Source organism: Bos indicus, chromosome 29, assembly GCF_029378745.1.
Source record: "Bos indicus isolate NIAB-ARS_2022 breed Sahiwal x Tharparkar chromosome 29, NIAB-ARS_B.indTharparkar_mat_pri_1.0, whole genome shotgun sequence".
Taxonomy (NCBI): domain Eukaryota; kingdom Metazoa; phylum Chordata; class Mammalia; order Artiodactyla; family Bovidae; genus Bos; species Bos indicus.
In genome coordinates, this window is record NC_091788.1 from 29,615,990 (window position 1) to 29,630,662 (window position 14,673).

The following is a 14,673-nucleotide window of genomic DNA, read 5'->3' on the forward strand; positions in this document are numbered from 1 at the left end:
TATGATATACAGGAGAGATGTTTTAATATTTTAATTAAGACTCTTACTAAAAACAGTTTCAGATTCATAGCAAAATTGATGGAAGTATAGAGATTTCTGTTATACCCCCTACCGCCAAAATACACAGTCTACCCCATTAATATTCCCCACCAGAGTGGTGCATTGGTTACAATCGGTAAACCATGTTAACACATGATAGTCACCCAAAGACCATAATTTATAATACAGTTCACTCTTGGTGCTACACATTCTATGGGTTTGGACAAATGCATAATTATGCGTATTCATCAGGTGAGAGATTTTTTACAGCCGTGTTGATCAAAAACATTGTCAGAATGTTCTCATGGAGAGGCTAGTAGTGTTTTCTGTGTTTTTCCAGCTCTTCTGATACATTCTGTGCAGATAACTCACATAAGAGAAATCTAACAGCCTAACTACACACCACCCACACCTTGAATCCTGAAAGCACACTTTCCTTCACCACCGTTCTGAAAAAGTAACCCCTTTCTGGGCTCTAAGAGCCCTCTGCAGCCACTGGTCAGTGAATGAAGTGAGGCTATGAGGAGGTCTCAGGTAGCTGCTGCTGGGAGCATCTACATCAGCTCAGAGATTTAAGTTACATCAAGAACTTCCCTGGTGGTCCAGTGGCTAAGACTCCGCATTCCCAGTGCAGGGGGCCTGGGTTTGATTCCTGGTTGGGGAACTAGATCCCACACGCCACAGCCAAGAGTATGAATGCCACAAGTTAGACCTGGTGCAGCCAAATAAGCACTAATAAATAGAATAAATATTAAAAGAGAAGTTATATCAGCATAGGCTAACAGACACAGAGACAGTAAAAATGAAGAGTCTTTTTGATTCCCAGTTTTCTAGGGACAGGAAGCAGACTGAGACCTCTGGGAACATGGGCCATTTCTTTTGGAGAAGGAAGAATGATTCAGAGGAAGGAACTAAGAACCCAGAGGGCAGAGGGCGGGGCTAAGACCCACAGGGAACCATTCTCAGCTGCAGGACTGACTACCTGTGAAGGGTCGGACTTCAGAATTGTCGTGGATCCGTGACTGTGTCTCAAATGATCCCTTTTTTGTTTGTTTGTTTTTCCCCTTTTACGATTTTTCTGATGTGGACCATTTTAAATGTCTGGATTCAGTTTGTTACAATATTGTTTCTGTTTTTTTGTGGGGTTTTTTTTGGTTTGTTTTTTGGCTGCGAGGCATGTATGACCTTAGTTCCCCATCCAGGGATGAAACCAGCATCCCCTCGCATTGGAGGATGAGGTCATCGCCACTGGACCACCAGAGAAGGCTCACATTATGTGCTTTTGAATGAAAGTGTTTATTGCAGTTATTCTACCTCTATCGTACTCGTCTATGTTAGGTGTGTGGAGAGCGGGTATCTGTCTCTTCAGTTCAGAGAAGCTTGTGGCCCTTATAGCCTGTACTCCCCAAGAGAAGCCACAGCAATGAGAAGTCCAAGCACAGCTAGAGAGTAGCCCCTGCTCCACAACTAGAGAAAAGCCCGCACAGAGACGAAGACCCAGCACAGCCAATGAATAAATATATTAAAAAAAAATAGATAACAAGAGTTTGGTGAGGATGTGAAGAAACGGAACCCTGGCACATGCTGATGGGAATAGAATCGGGTACAGCCCCTCTAGGAAACAAGATGAAGTTTTCTCAAAACATTAAAAGTAGAACTTTCGTATGAGCCAGCAATCCCACGTCTCCCACAACATTTTAGGACAATAACTGTAGCAGTAAAGTCATACCTAACCCGGTCTCCTTTTCCTCCTTTAAGCAAGACTCTATACATCTTTTCCAGAAACAGGGTCAAAGCTCTTTCCGGCTTTGTTCAGTAGCTTCCTCAAATATCACACACTCAAAACGTCAGGGCCTAAGAATCAGTTCTTTCCTGGTTGTCTCGATTTGTCTTACTCTCTGATTGGGTGGTGTCTTCAAATCGATGCTTCGTTTGTCTGTTTAGAATAATAAAACTGAAGAGAGCAGACTCAAAGGTTCTGACCATACACTTGAGAGTCAGAGGGGTGAATCAGATAGATTAAGGTGGCATAGTTTGACGAACAAAGCACCTCACCAATAGGACACAGACTTTTCCCTTGGGGTCATTTATTTGTTTAATTCCCTTTCTCTGTTCTTCATTCTCTCTTCTTTCTTTCCTCATTTTTTGAATTCTTCATTTAAAAAATGAAGTCTCCCTGGCTCTCCCTCTGAAACTCTCTTATCTATTCTACATAATTATCTAAATATGGAAATCCAGCACAGCTGAGGGGAGCTGGAAGCATATCTGATAAACTCTGCCAATGAACCTAGGAGAATTCTACACAGCACTGATATCATTGATTAGCATGCCCATTTAAAATCTATTATGAGGACTCCTCTAGTAGTCCAGTGGCTGAGACTCCATCCGTACTCCTAATGCAGGGGTTTGATCCTTGGTCAGGGAGCTAGTTCCCATGTGCAGCAACTAAAGATCTCACATGCTGCCGCTAAGACCTGGTGCAGCCAAATAAATAAATAAAATCTATTTCGCTTTTTTCTATCCACACTGTAAATGCAATACTTAATTTGGTAAAGAATATTGGGTCAGGGAATAGAATTGGAGGCCTTATTATGTAGTAATTATTATAATAATGCACACTCTGTCCTCAGACATTGGATTTTAAATCCTGATTATAGCATATATCAGCTCTATGAACTTAAACAAAGTACTTTAAGTCTGTGCTTATATTTTCTCATCTGTAAAATAGAATAATGCCAGTAAGTACTTCACTGAGCGGTGATGATTTTAAATGATTCAGTACTTGTACAGTGTTTAGAAAAGTGTCTGATGATTAGCAACTTCTCAAAGAACATTTGTTATTCTCATTTGCGAAGGCAAATTGATTTTTATTTTCTATATGATTTAAAACATAAACATAAAAAATTGTAAATCTATGTTATTGGGCATGCAATGAATAAAGATGCAATTTATGACTTTACTAACATAAATGAGTAAAACTGTATTTCAGTAGTTTTTGAATTGAATATTAATTAAGTTAAGTTCATATCAATCCAAATTGAATTATTATAACTGTAGGATGCTAACTGTAGTTTTTATGGTAACCAAAGAAAATATCTGTAGAATATACACAAAAGGAAACTTAAAAGAGAAAATTGTTCACTACAAAAAAAATCAACAAAATGCAAATTGTAATGGAGGAAATGAGGACTCAAAAAGCTATAAGACATACAGAAAACCAATATTAAAATGGCAGAGGTTTGGCCCTTCTTTGTCAGTAATTACTTTAGCTATAAGTGGATTAAACTCTTATAAAGAGGCAGAGATGGCAGAACAGATTTAAAAAAAAATTCTCCATCCATAAGCTATACAACAAGAGATTTACTTTAAATCTAAAGACCCAAATAGGTTGAAACTCAAAGGATGAAAAAAGATACTCCTTGTAAATAGTCACCAAAAGAGACCTAGGGTACCTAAAGTAATAACTAACTGATCTAAGTTACCAGAAATAAAGAATGACATTATATGTGGATAAAAGGGCCAGTTCATTAAGTGTGTGTGTTTGTGTGTGTTAAGTCACTTTAGTCATGTCCAACCCTTTGCAACCCCATGGACTGTGGCCTGCCGGGCTCCTCTGTCCAAGGGATTCTCCAGGCGAGAATACTGGAGCGGGTTGCCATGCCTTCCTCCAGGGGATCTTCCCCACCCAGGGATCGAACCCACACCACTTTATGTCTCCTGCATTGGCAGGCAGGTCCTTACCATTAGCACGTGGGAAGCCCAGTTAATTAAGATGTTGTGACAATTATACGTAGGCCAAATAGAAACCAAAATATATATTGCAAACTTTGACAGCGTTGAAAGAAGAAACAGACATTCTACCTCAATACTTCACCTTCAGTAATGATAGGAAAAACAAATAGACGATCAATAAGGAATTAGAGGATTTAAGCAATATCATAAACCAGTTAGATGTAACAGACATTGTAGATGCCAACGACAGCAGGATATGCATTCTTCTCGAGTGACATGGAATATTCTCTGTGGAATATTACAAGGCCCTCCTTGTAATATTGTTTGAAGACCTCTCCAGGCCTTGAGTGTTAGGGGTCTGATGAGATTTAGGATACTGGACATTTGAGAAGTAAAATAACTTGGAGAGTTTTGCCAGATCATTCTTTGTCCGGTATCCCTTCCTTCTTATTGAGTGCGTTATGGAAACAGCCCATGAGTTCCCCTGAATATAGCCTTTTTATTCAGTAGAGTTTTTATTGTAATACCTTCAGTGTCCCCATGTCCCAGTGCAGCCTCCCCCATTCCCACCCCCCCACCTTAGACTTGGGGTTTGACCCCAACAAGAACAGCAGAACCAGACAACGGGGTGTGGTTGTCTAAGTTGAGCCCAGACAGCATTTCAAAGTCACACTACATTTCTTTTTTGTCGACGTTTGATTTCTTTCGGGCTTCTTGGTTCTCAGGAGGCAGTGTGGGTGTTGGCTAAGTGTGAAAGCATTTCTGGATCTTGATGTTTGTTAAAGAATGGTGGGCAGAATGCTGTCAAGGGGAGGTCACTAAAAAATAGCTGAATATCTCGGGCTAAACCTCTTCTGCTATGGGATTGAATGGAACCACATCCTTTACTGGTAAGCTATTGCAGTGGCTTGTATTACAACAGAAGAACACATTTTTCTCCCGAGGGGTGATGCGTGTGTACTCTGCACATCTTCTTGGGCAACCCAGCACAGAATATTGGTAGATATAATCTGAAGAGCAGGAGAATAACCGGGCCACAGATTAGACATCAGACAGGGCACAGAATGTTCCCAAGTGAACAGTCCCTCCCTTTCCGCCTATCCCCATAGGTAGACCCTGGACTTGAAACCCCTTCCACAAAAGGGGCCGTTTCCTTCCAGGGTGACTTGCTTCTGCTCCCAATGCCCACACACCTTTACAGCAAAGTTGCTGTAACAGACAGACTCTATTAGGGATTCAGTCACTGAATACTAGAAATGCAAAGGAATTTGGAGACCATCCATCAAAACCTCATCACTGTACAGATGAGAAACTGTAGCACAGTCAAAGTCCCATCCCTCCCATTCTCCTCCCTGCATCTCACCTCCGGTGTAATGATGATAGTATACTTCTTTGGTCTGGCATGCTAAATCAGGATATCTGGGGTGGCAGGAACCTAAATTCTTTCTGCAGTTTTTGCCAATATATTCATCACAGGAGGTGCAAGAAATCAATCTCATCATGGGAGGATCTGGACAATATGGGAGAACCACAGGGTGAGAAAAAGGAATGCCAAGTGGTAAAGGGGAAGAGAGCTGGGCTGCCGCTGTAGGTGTCAGGATTGAGGCCGGAAGACCAGACTTCCCAGGCCTTCCTCCTTGCTCCCTGAGGATGCTCTCTGCAGCACCAGATCTACCAAGGAATCTGTTTTAGGAGTCACATGGTAACCAGGAAGTGGTCTCCCTTCTTTCTTTTCAGGCTCACCCTACAGCTATGGCTTTGAAAGGGGCACTGAAATGGGCATTTAATTGCTAGTAGGGCTGGGTGAGGTTAGTTGAGACAGATGGCCCAGGATCTAATGAGGGAGAAGAAGGAGGAGGATCTCCCTTCTGAACTTTCTTATTAAGCCCTGGGTGTTAGTTGATGAGTCTAATTTTCCCAGCTATTGATGCCTCAATGGTTCTTTATTTTTTTTTCCAATAAAATAGTATTTTTTGAAAGTCGCTCAGTTGTGTCTGACTCGTTGCAACCCCAAGGACCATAGCCCTCCAGGCTCCTCTGTCCATGGAATTCTCCAAGGCCAGATACTGAAGTGGGTAGCCATTCCTTTCTCCAGGGAATCTTCCCAATCCAGGGATCAAACCCAGTCGCCCACATTGCAGGTGGATTCTTTACCACCTGAGCCACCAGGAAAGCCCAAGGATACTGGAGTGGGTAGACTATCCCTTCTCCAGTGGATCTTCCCAACCCAGGAGTCAAACTGGTGTCTCCTGCATGGCAGGTGGACTCTTTACCAGCTGAGCTACCAGGGAAACCCACTGATTCTTCTTTTTTTCCAATAAAATAGAATTTAGAACGAGTTTATTACCTGGAGAAGGGAATGGCTACCCACTCCAGTATTCATGCCTAGAGAATTTCACGGACAGAGGGGACTACAATCTATGGGCTCACAGAGTTGGACACGACTGAGCGGACTAACACATACACATGAGTTTCTTAAGCGTTAAGAGCAGTTCCTAAGCTGGAAGCTTTCAAATTTGGGACTGATATGAAGCTCAGAGACCTGATGTTACAGGACGACTTATAGAGTGAAAACAAGGAAATTGTTTAACATTACAAAAATTGATTATTACAGTGGGGTTTTCAGAGGGCAGGGATTGGTTAGAAGTGGTTGTTATCGTTTGTTTAGTTGCTAAGTTGTGTCTGATTTATTGTGAACCTGTGGACTGTAGCCTGCCAGGCTCCTCTGTCCAGGGAATTTCCCAGGCAGCAAGAATACTGAATGGGTTGCTATTTCCTCCTCCAGGGGATCTTCCTGATCCAGGATCTAACCTGAGTCTCCTGCATTGGCAAGTAGATTCTTTATCACTGAGCCACCTGGGAATCCCTAGATGACTTAAGTTTCTTTTGATTATCAGAGGCATTTATAAGAAATAACTCCCTGGTAGCTCAGATGGTAAAGAATTGCCTGCAATGCAGGAGACCCAGGTTAAATCCCTGGGTCAGGAAGATCTCCTGGAGAAGGAAATGGCTACCCACTCGAGTATTCTTGCCTGGAGAATTCCATGGACAGAGGAGCCTAGTGGGCTACAGTTCATGGGATCACAGAGTTGGACATGATGGGCAGACTCTCAATTTCATTCACTTCAGTTCAAGAGTTAGATTTGGTTTTGCTCAGCCCCAGTAGTTCTTTATCATTCCTTTCCCTCACACCATTCTTGGGAGTGAGAGTGTGGAGAGCTACTGGGCGGCAGGAGCAGCGGAGTCTTCAGGAACGTTTTTCATGATGGGGAAGGGAAGTATCAGCCACTGAGGCTCAGGGGCCTGGCTCCAGCAAAGGCTGTCTCTGTAGCTCCTGTTCCCCAATCAGGTCTTTTTGGACATTACTCCCATCCCCCATCACCCTGCCCCTCTGCCTCCCTGCTTTTGGACTCACGCTCTCTGAAAGACCAGCACAGAAGCACGAGCGTTCCGGGGAGCAGGAGGAATAGGAGCCAATCCATACAGACTGAAGAGAGGACAATGAGGCAGGCAGTCAATCTCCCGGAAATGCTCAGCGATGGTGCCCCAGACAGGATGCAGAATGGAGCTACAGCTGCGGTTCCCTCCTCATCTCCTCCTCTGTGAGTTATGCCCTGGGCTGTAAGAGCTGCACTTTCTCTACCTATATTGGGAGGCCCTGACTGTAAGGTCGTGGGTGTCCTGCTTCCTCTTCTCATTCCACCGCCAACGTGGGGACTCAACCGAGGAATTTACATGGGAAAGAGGTGACCTTCCTCAAGATAGTAAGAATCTCATCCCAGAGAAGACAGGGGATCTAAGTAAAGCAGAGATGGAAGTCACCTTCAGAGTCCACATTTTCTGCTTATTCAACTTACTGTGTGTAAAGCTGCAGACTGTTCCCCTGAGCCCAGGTATAGGGCTTTGCTTCGCAGGCATCACAAGTGCACGGAACACTCCCGTGTTGTGTTGGGTTCCTTGATTTAGCCAAATCACGTCACTCTGGGCTGGTAAAAGGAGAGGCCACTCAGGTCACGGTAAGTAACTGGCTCACCTCAGATTTGGGGAATGTCTGATAAGAATGGACTTGGAGGGACTTCCCTGGTGGTTCAGAGGTTAAGAATCTGTCTGCCAATGCAGGGGACACAGGTTTGATCCCTGATCCAGGAAGATCCCATGTGCTGTGGAGCAACTAAGCCCGGGTGCCATAACTAATGAGGCTGTGCGCTTAGAGCCTGAGCTCTGCAACAAAAGAAGCCACCGCAGTATTCATTGCTCTCCAGGGAGGATAAGCCCTGTTCACCACCACAAGAGAAAGCCTGTACACAACAGTGAAGACCCAGCCCAGCCAAAAAAACAAGTAATTAATTAATGGAGTTGGAGACTATAAATTCAGTTATCATTAAAAAATGTCCAGCACAAGGAACCTAGCAAACCCTATTTTATCAAAATCCTCTCTATGTCCCATTGTCTTTGAATGACCCGGAAAACATTTGTTTCCCAAACTTTAACTCCTTATATACGCCTTACTTACTTTCCCTTGAAGACTCTGTGAAATGAAAATATCTCCTGCTGTACCAATAAACAAGAAATGTCACAACCATCAGTGACTTCTGGCCTCCACATGTGAATGAGAGTCCCAAAACTTCGATCCAGTGAGTGCTCCCCCCACCAGCCCAGAGATTGCAGAGGAGCTGGAGGAATGCAAGAAGCAGCCATCTGCCACTGCTTAAATGAACAAGGAAACAGGGTTTGCATCGCACGCCGGTCAGAATGGCTGCCATCAAAAAGTCTACAAACAATAAATGCTGGACAGGGTATGGCAAAGAGGGCCTCGTACACAGCTGGTGGGAATGCAAATCAGTACAACCACTACAGAGAACAGTGTGGAGATTCCTTTAAAAAATGGGAATAGAACTGCCATACGACCCAGCAACCCCACTGCTGGGCATACACATCAAGGAAAGCAGAATTGAAAAGGACACATGTACCCCAATGCTCACTGCAGCACTGTTTATAATAGCCAGGACATGGAAGCAACTTAGATGTCCATCAGCAGATGAATGGACAAGGAAATTGCGGTACATATACAAATGGAATAATAGTCAACATAATATTCAATATAAAAAAGAATGCATTTGAGTCAGTTCTAATGAGGTGGATGAAACTGGAGCCTATTATACAGAGTGAAGTAAGTTGGAAAGAGAAACACCAATACAGTATATTAACACATATATATGGAATTTAGAAAGATGGTAACAATGGCCCTATATGCAAGGCAGCAAAAGAGACACAGATGTAAAGAATAGACTTTTGGACTCTGTGGGAGAAGGTGAGGGTGGAATGATCTGAGAGAATAGAACTGAAACATGTATATATTACCATATGTAAAACAGATGACCAGTGCAAGTTCGATGCATGAAGCAGTGTACTCAAAGCCAGTGCTCTGGGACAACCCAGAGGGATGGGGTGGGGAGGGAGGTGGAAGGGGGTTCAAAACGGGGGGACACATGTGCACCTGTGGCTGATTCATGTCAATGTATGGCAAAAGCCACCACAATATTGTAAAGTAATTATCCTCCAATTAAAATAAACTAATTAAAAAAAAAAGAAACAGGATTTGGCCCCAAATAGCTGAGGTGCGTATGAAAGGAATGAATTCCATGAGCCCAGAGGCTTGCATCTTCCCATATATAGAATGCTAAATTCCTTAAATTAACACCTAATCTTTGATGTTCAGATGCCTGCTTCCTTTGTTGCAAACTTGTATATAACCTGACTCCCCCTCTCACCTCCTTGGAGCAATTTTCTCAGAGCTATTGAGCTCCTGTCTCCCAGGCTTCCACTGGGGAGGCTTGGGAGTCCTAAACGTTCCCAACAAAAGAAATAACTCTACTTTCAGGTTGCGAAGACAACAGGATTAGTTGGTTGGGGAGCTCAGATCCCACATACCTTGTGGCCAAAAAACCAAAGCATAAAACAGAAGCAATACTGTAACAAATTCAATACTTTAAAAAAGGAAAAACAAAAACAAAAACCCTTCAGGGAGCTCAGCATTTTTTTTTTTTTTTAAGAGCACGAACCACCAGACTCATTGCAAGCCCTGCAGTAAATCTCTCTCTGCTCCAAACTTAGTTTGTTTGGCCTCACTGTTCATCAGGAACATGAACGTGTACCTATAGAGAGACTGACGCTGGCAAAGGCCAACTCCAAGCACTTCCTAATCTGCAGCTCTGGGAGAGAACTGAATCTAGCTGCATGGAGACAGCCTGGAGGGCCTGGAATGTGGTCCCAGCCAAATCTTAGATCCCATTATTAATCAACTCTGGCTGAATATAAAATAGAAAGTTTTTTTTTTTTTTTAAGAAATGCCAATAGCCCATAAAGCCACTACCACTCTGCGTAAGTAGTCTACCCTCTGTCTTCTGTCCCATCTCCCACCAGTCAGTAACACCGCTTGGCTTTATGGGCTATTGGATTGGGGGCCCTATTTCTGCTATTTCCATTATCCCGACTCCCCCTGTTCTTCTGGGCTGATCCTTGGAAGACAATCGGCAGATACAAATCTGATTGCACTTGTTCAGGAGGATTCTTGGCAAGGAGCATAGGCCGCACTGTTAGAGCCAGACTGAAAACACTGTGCTTATTGGGCATGGCCTCTGTGCAGGCCAGCACAGAAGAGCTGTACAAAGTAACAATAACAATAGCACTGCAGATAATAACAGCAGCAACAACAACAGCAACACATAATAATAAATAACCTGACAATTAAATATGCATATATTATGATTCAAATTAAGCTCCAGTATACCTGTGGTACTATTCCATCAATTTTGAAATCATAGAGACCTGAGCAGAAAGTTCTTATCATGATATCTTTGAACCTGAATTCCAGACTTCTACTGGGGAGAGGAACTTTTCTGAGATGAGGAGGGGAGAATGGAGATGTCACAGGAATCTTTTTTAAAAAAAAATTTATCTGTTTGACTGTGCTGGGTCTTAGTTGCAGCATGCAAACTCTTAGTTGTAGCAAGTGGGATCTAGTTCCCTGCTCAGGGATCAGACTTGGGCCCCTGCTTTGGGAGCGCAGAGTCTTAGCCATTGGACCACCAGGGAAGTCCCTCACTTTCTTGTCCTGTGTTTGAGCACACATTCTCAGGAAATTTCTAAGACATAGAAAGGAGAGTGCGTCCTCTAATTTTGCATTGTCAACAGTTTGGCACAGTTTAAGTCTTTGAAATTACAAGAGTTGGGTTTTTTTTTCTCAAGCATATTTATTATCTTCTAAATGCATCCATGCCCTCTTGTTCCTTTTCCACCCACTTCTGGATGGTGCCAAGACTTCTTGCTTTGTTCCTTGTCTCACCTGACTAAGCTTTTCACCTCTCATCTGATGCCCATTTGGACTTTAATGACCAGAAACTATCTCATCTCTAGACCTCAAGAAGATGTTCTGTTCTCCTAACCCCGCAGGCTGTGTCCGAGTCTTAGTTGCCAGGCCTAACAGGCTTCCATACACCGAACTACTGTGTCCACAGCCTGCCTCCTACCCTATCTGGGCTATATGAAACTCCCAAGAACACTCCCTGCATTATTGCCCCTCTTTGAAAGCAGGATCCAATCTAACTCTCCCTGGGACTGTAGGTCATGACCAAGGGATGTGCTTCTCTCAGGGTCTCATCACCTTGACTTGGGTTAGGCAACACCTCCTGCAGTTTCATCATTGTATTCCTTCCTCCGAGCCTTCTCCCTGGTTGAAGTGCTTAAAATAATCTCTTTCCAGCTTTCCTTCCTTCTTTCTTCATTCCTCCAAGCAGCCTCAGTATCCCAGCTCTGAAACGACAGCTGTCCAGCGACAGTACTCCAAGCACCAGAAGCAAAGCTTGCTTCTCTAACCAACGCTCCTAAGACTCCCTTTCGAGGGATGTAATTCAACAAATGCTCAGAAAAACAAATACCGGATATTAACACATATATATGGAATCTGGAAAGATAGTACTGATACACGTCTCAGTTTGGGAATTTTACGGCCAACCACTTGAAACACAAGAACATTACAAGAGTTTTAAAAGTCTTGCCAAGTGATTAAGAATCCCTGGCCCATGGAAACCAACTGCTTTCTTCCCACAGGAGACCATTATAGCATCGTGCTCAGGGGTTGGGTGGAGCTCTGTTTAAAGCTGATTCTTCACCTGCTGGATGTGTGACCTTGTGCGTGTCCTTTAACCTCTCTGACCTGTGGAGTTTTTTTTTTTTTTTCACTAGAGAAAATATATATTTATCTATCAAGAAGAATTGTGAGGGATAAATTAGCACACGTGAGCTATTTAATTGTTTTAAAATATAGCTTTTGAGGAGGCCAGGAGACATCATCAGTGGAAATGACAGAGGAGGGAGCTCTGAAGGACAGTCCCCCTCAGAGAAACACTGACCACAAGAGTAAAAGTCATCACAATCAACTTCATCTCAGGTTTACAGCAACCACAGAAAGGATGAATCTGAATGAGACAGTTTCCACATGGTAGGAAAGTTTTGTGGCATTTTTAAAATAATAGCTTTTCTCCTAACTTGCTCCCTCCATCTACACACACACACACACACACACACACACACACACAGGAAATAACAGGGGGAATCTATATACAGAACTTCAGGAAACTGGTCAGGGATAGTCTCTCTGAACACAAATTGTTTTTATAATCTGAAGGGATACCATTTATTTTTGTTTCTTTAAAATTTTTTTATATTGGAATATAGCCGATTAACAGAGAAGGCAATGGCACCCCACTCCAGTACTCTTGCCTGAAAAATCCCATGGATGGAGGAGCCTGGTAGGCTGCAGTCCACGGGGTCGCACAGAGTCAGGCACAACTGAGCGACTTCACTTTCACTTTTCACTTTCATGTATTGCAGAAAGAAATGGCAACCCACTCCAGTGTTCTTGTCTGGAGAATCCCAGGGATGGGGGAACCTGGTGGGCTGCTGTCTATGGGGTCGCACAGAGTCGGACACGACTGAAGTGACTTAGCAGGAGCAGTATAGCCAATTAACAATGTTAGGATCGTTTCAGGTGAACAGCAGAGGGTCTTAGCCATACATATACATGTGTCCATTCTCCCCCAAAGTCTCCTCCCATCCAGGCTGTCACATGACATTGAGCAGAATTTAAAGGGATACATGTAAAACCTTGGTAATAAACTCAGCAAAACAGAGGGCTATACGCCCCCTTGGGACGGCTGGTCTCTGAGCATGGCTTTCACATACTGGTGAATTTACCATGAAAAGTGGAAGAGGAATCTCTTATTTCTCCTTTGCTGAAGTCACCCTTGGAAAGAGTTCTCCTGGTGAATAGCCAGAGTTGGCTGACGCGGCAGATTGAAAGCCTAGGGCCTTTTATTTGAGCTGTAAGCTACAACAGGAACAATGGGTAGATAGATTATTGGCTACTTCTTCATTGTTTTTGTTGACTACCTCCCTAGTCACTTTAACATCGTTTTATCTTTTCCCACCCTCAGCACCGTTGGCATGAACTATCTAGAGAATTGTGGACACGTTGAACAATTTTGAGATTCCCAGCAAATCCTTGAGGATGGGGAGTCTCATGGTAGAAAAGAATACACATAGAAGGTCTCCCCAGAAACACTTCTTTTATGTTCTTTCCTGGATATCCACATATTGTCTGAAAATTCCATTTTCACATCCCTCAAGAGGGTAGAACTTCTCTGGTTTCATCTAGTCTCAGTCAACCGGAACGGTGCTGCTCCCTTGCTTAAGGGAAAAGGAGACACGATTTTCTGACTGAACTGTTCCTTCAAACCCTGATCTAGAAGAAACTGTTCTTTTTCTGTCAGATCACTGGTATAAATCCTATGGGTACTGGAAAAACCCCAGGAGCTTATGGTCACTGGGCTGCCTTGGAATAGTAACTGTGGTTCTTCATCTTGTTGACCTTCCCCCAAGGGGCTTCCCTGGTGGCTCAGATGGTAAAAAATCTGCCTGCAGTGCAGGAGACATGGCTTCAATCCCTAGGTTGGGAAGATTCCCCTGGAGAAGGGAATGGCTACCCACTCTAGTATTCTTGCCTAGAGAATTCAATGCCTGGAGAATTCCACAGACTGAAGAGCTTGCTGGGCTGCAGTCCATGGGGTCATAAAGTGTTGGACATGACTGAGCCATTAACACTTTCACTTTCAAGGTAGCATCTGCCTAAGCTGAGAGCTTTTTCCTCAAATCAAATCCTGGCAATCACCCACCCCATTAAGCTCTTTAGAAATGACATTGTGTGAAAATATCTCAATTATCAATGAAGTTCAGGATATTTTTACTGTATTCACCTTGGAGAGTAGTGATATGTCTTTTGAAAATAATGGTAACCGTTGGAAAGTGGATGTCTATTCAAGAAATACCATTTTTATTGTTTTGCATGATAACGGAGATGCAAACCAAAAATCCTAGCTCATCATCTAAACATCTTCTAATCATCTACATAAAGGTATAACTGAGTACTCAGCTAATCACTTCAGAGGTGAGAAAAATCCAGGGCCAGGGCTGCTCCTCTGGACTAACTGTACCTCCAGAACCCTGATGGTACAGTGATGGAGAGAAGGGCATCGTGAGTACAGGGGTCTAGACTCCATGGGAACAAAGTAAATGTTAGTCACTCAGTCGTGTCCACCTCTTTGCACTGACGCCTGCCAGGCCCCTCTGTCCATGGAATTCTCAGGCAAGAGTCCTGGAATAGGTTGCCATTCCCTTCTCCAGGGGATCTTCCTGACCCAGGGCTCAAACATGGGTCTCCTGCATTGCAGGCGGATTCCTCACCATCTGAGTCAAGGCATAAGATCTGACTCCATGTGAGGTTTGGAGCAATAAGCAAAAAGGATTCTTTCCTGAATACTTTTAAGTCATGGGTCTATAATTTAT

At 43.5% G+C, this 14,673-nt stretch overlaps 1 long non-coding RNA gene across 1 annotated transcript; it reads right to left on the reverse strand.

Moving 5' to 3' along the window:
* Positions 1–1,114: 1,114 nt before the first annotated feature.
* LOC139180588 (uncharacterized) lies at positions 1,115–7,580 on the reverse strand. Its single transcript, XR_011564802.1, has 3 exons — positions 7,187–7,580; positions 5,135–5,281; positions 1,115–4,781 (listed from the first exon to the last, which is right to left on the reverse strand). It is a non-coding gene; the product is annotated as an uncharacterized lncRNA (long non-coding RNA).
* Between the last annotated feature and the right edge of the window lie 7,093 nt (positions 7,581–14,673).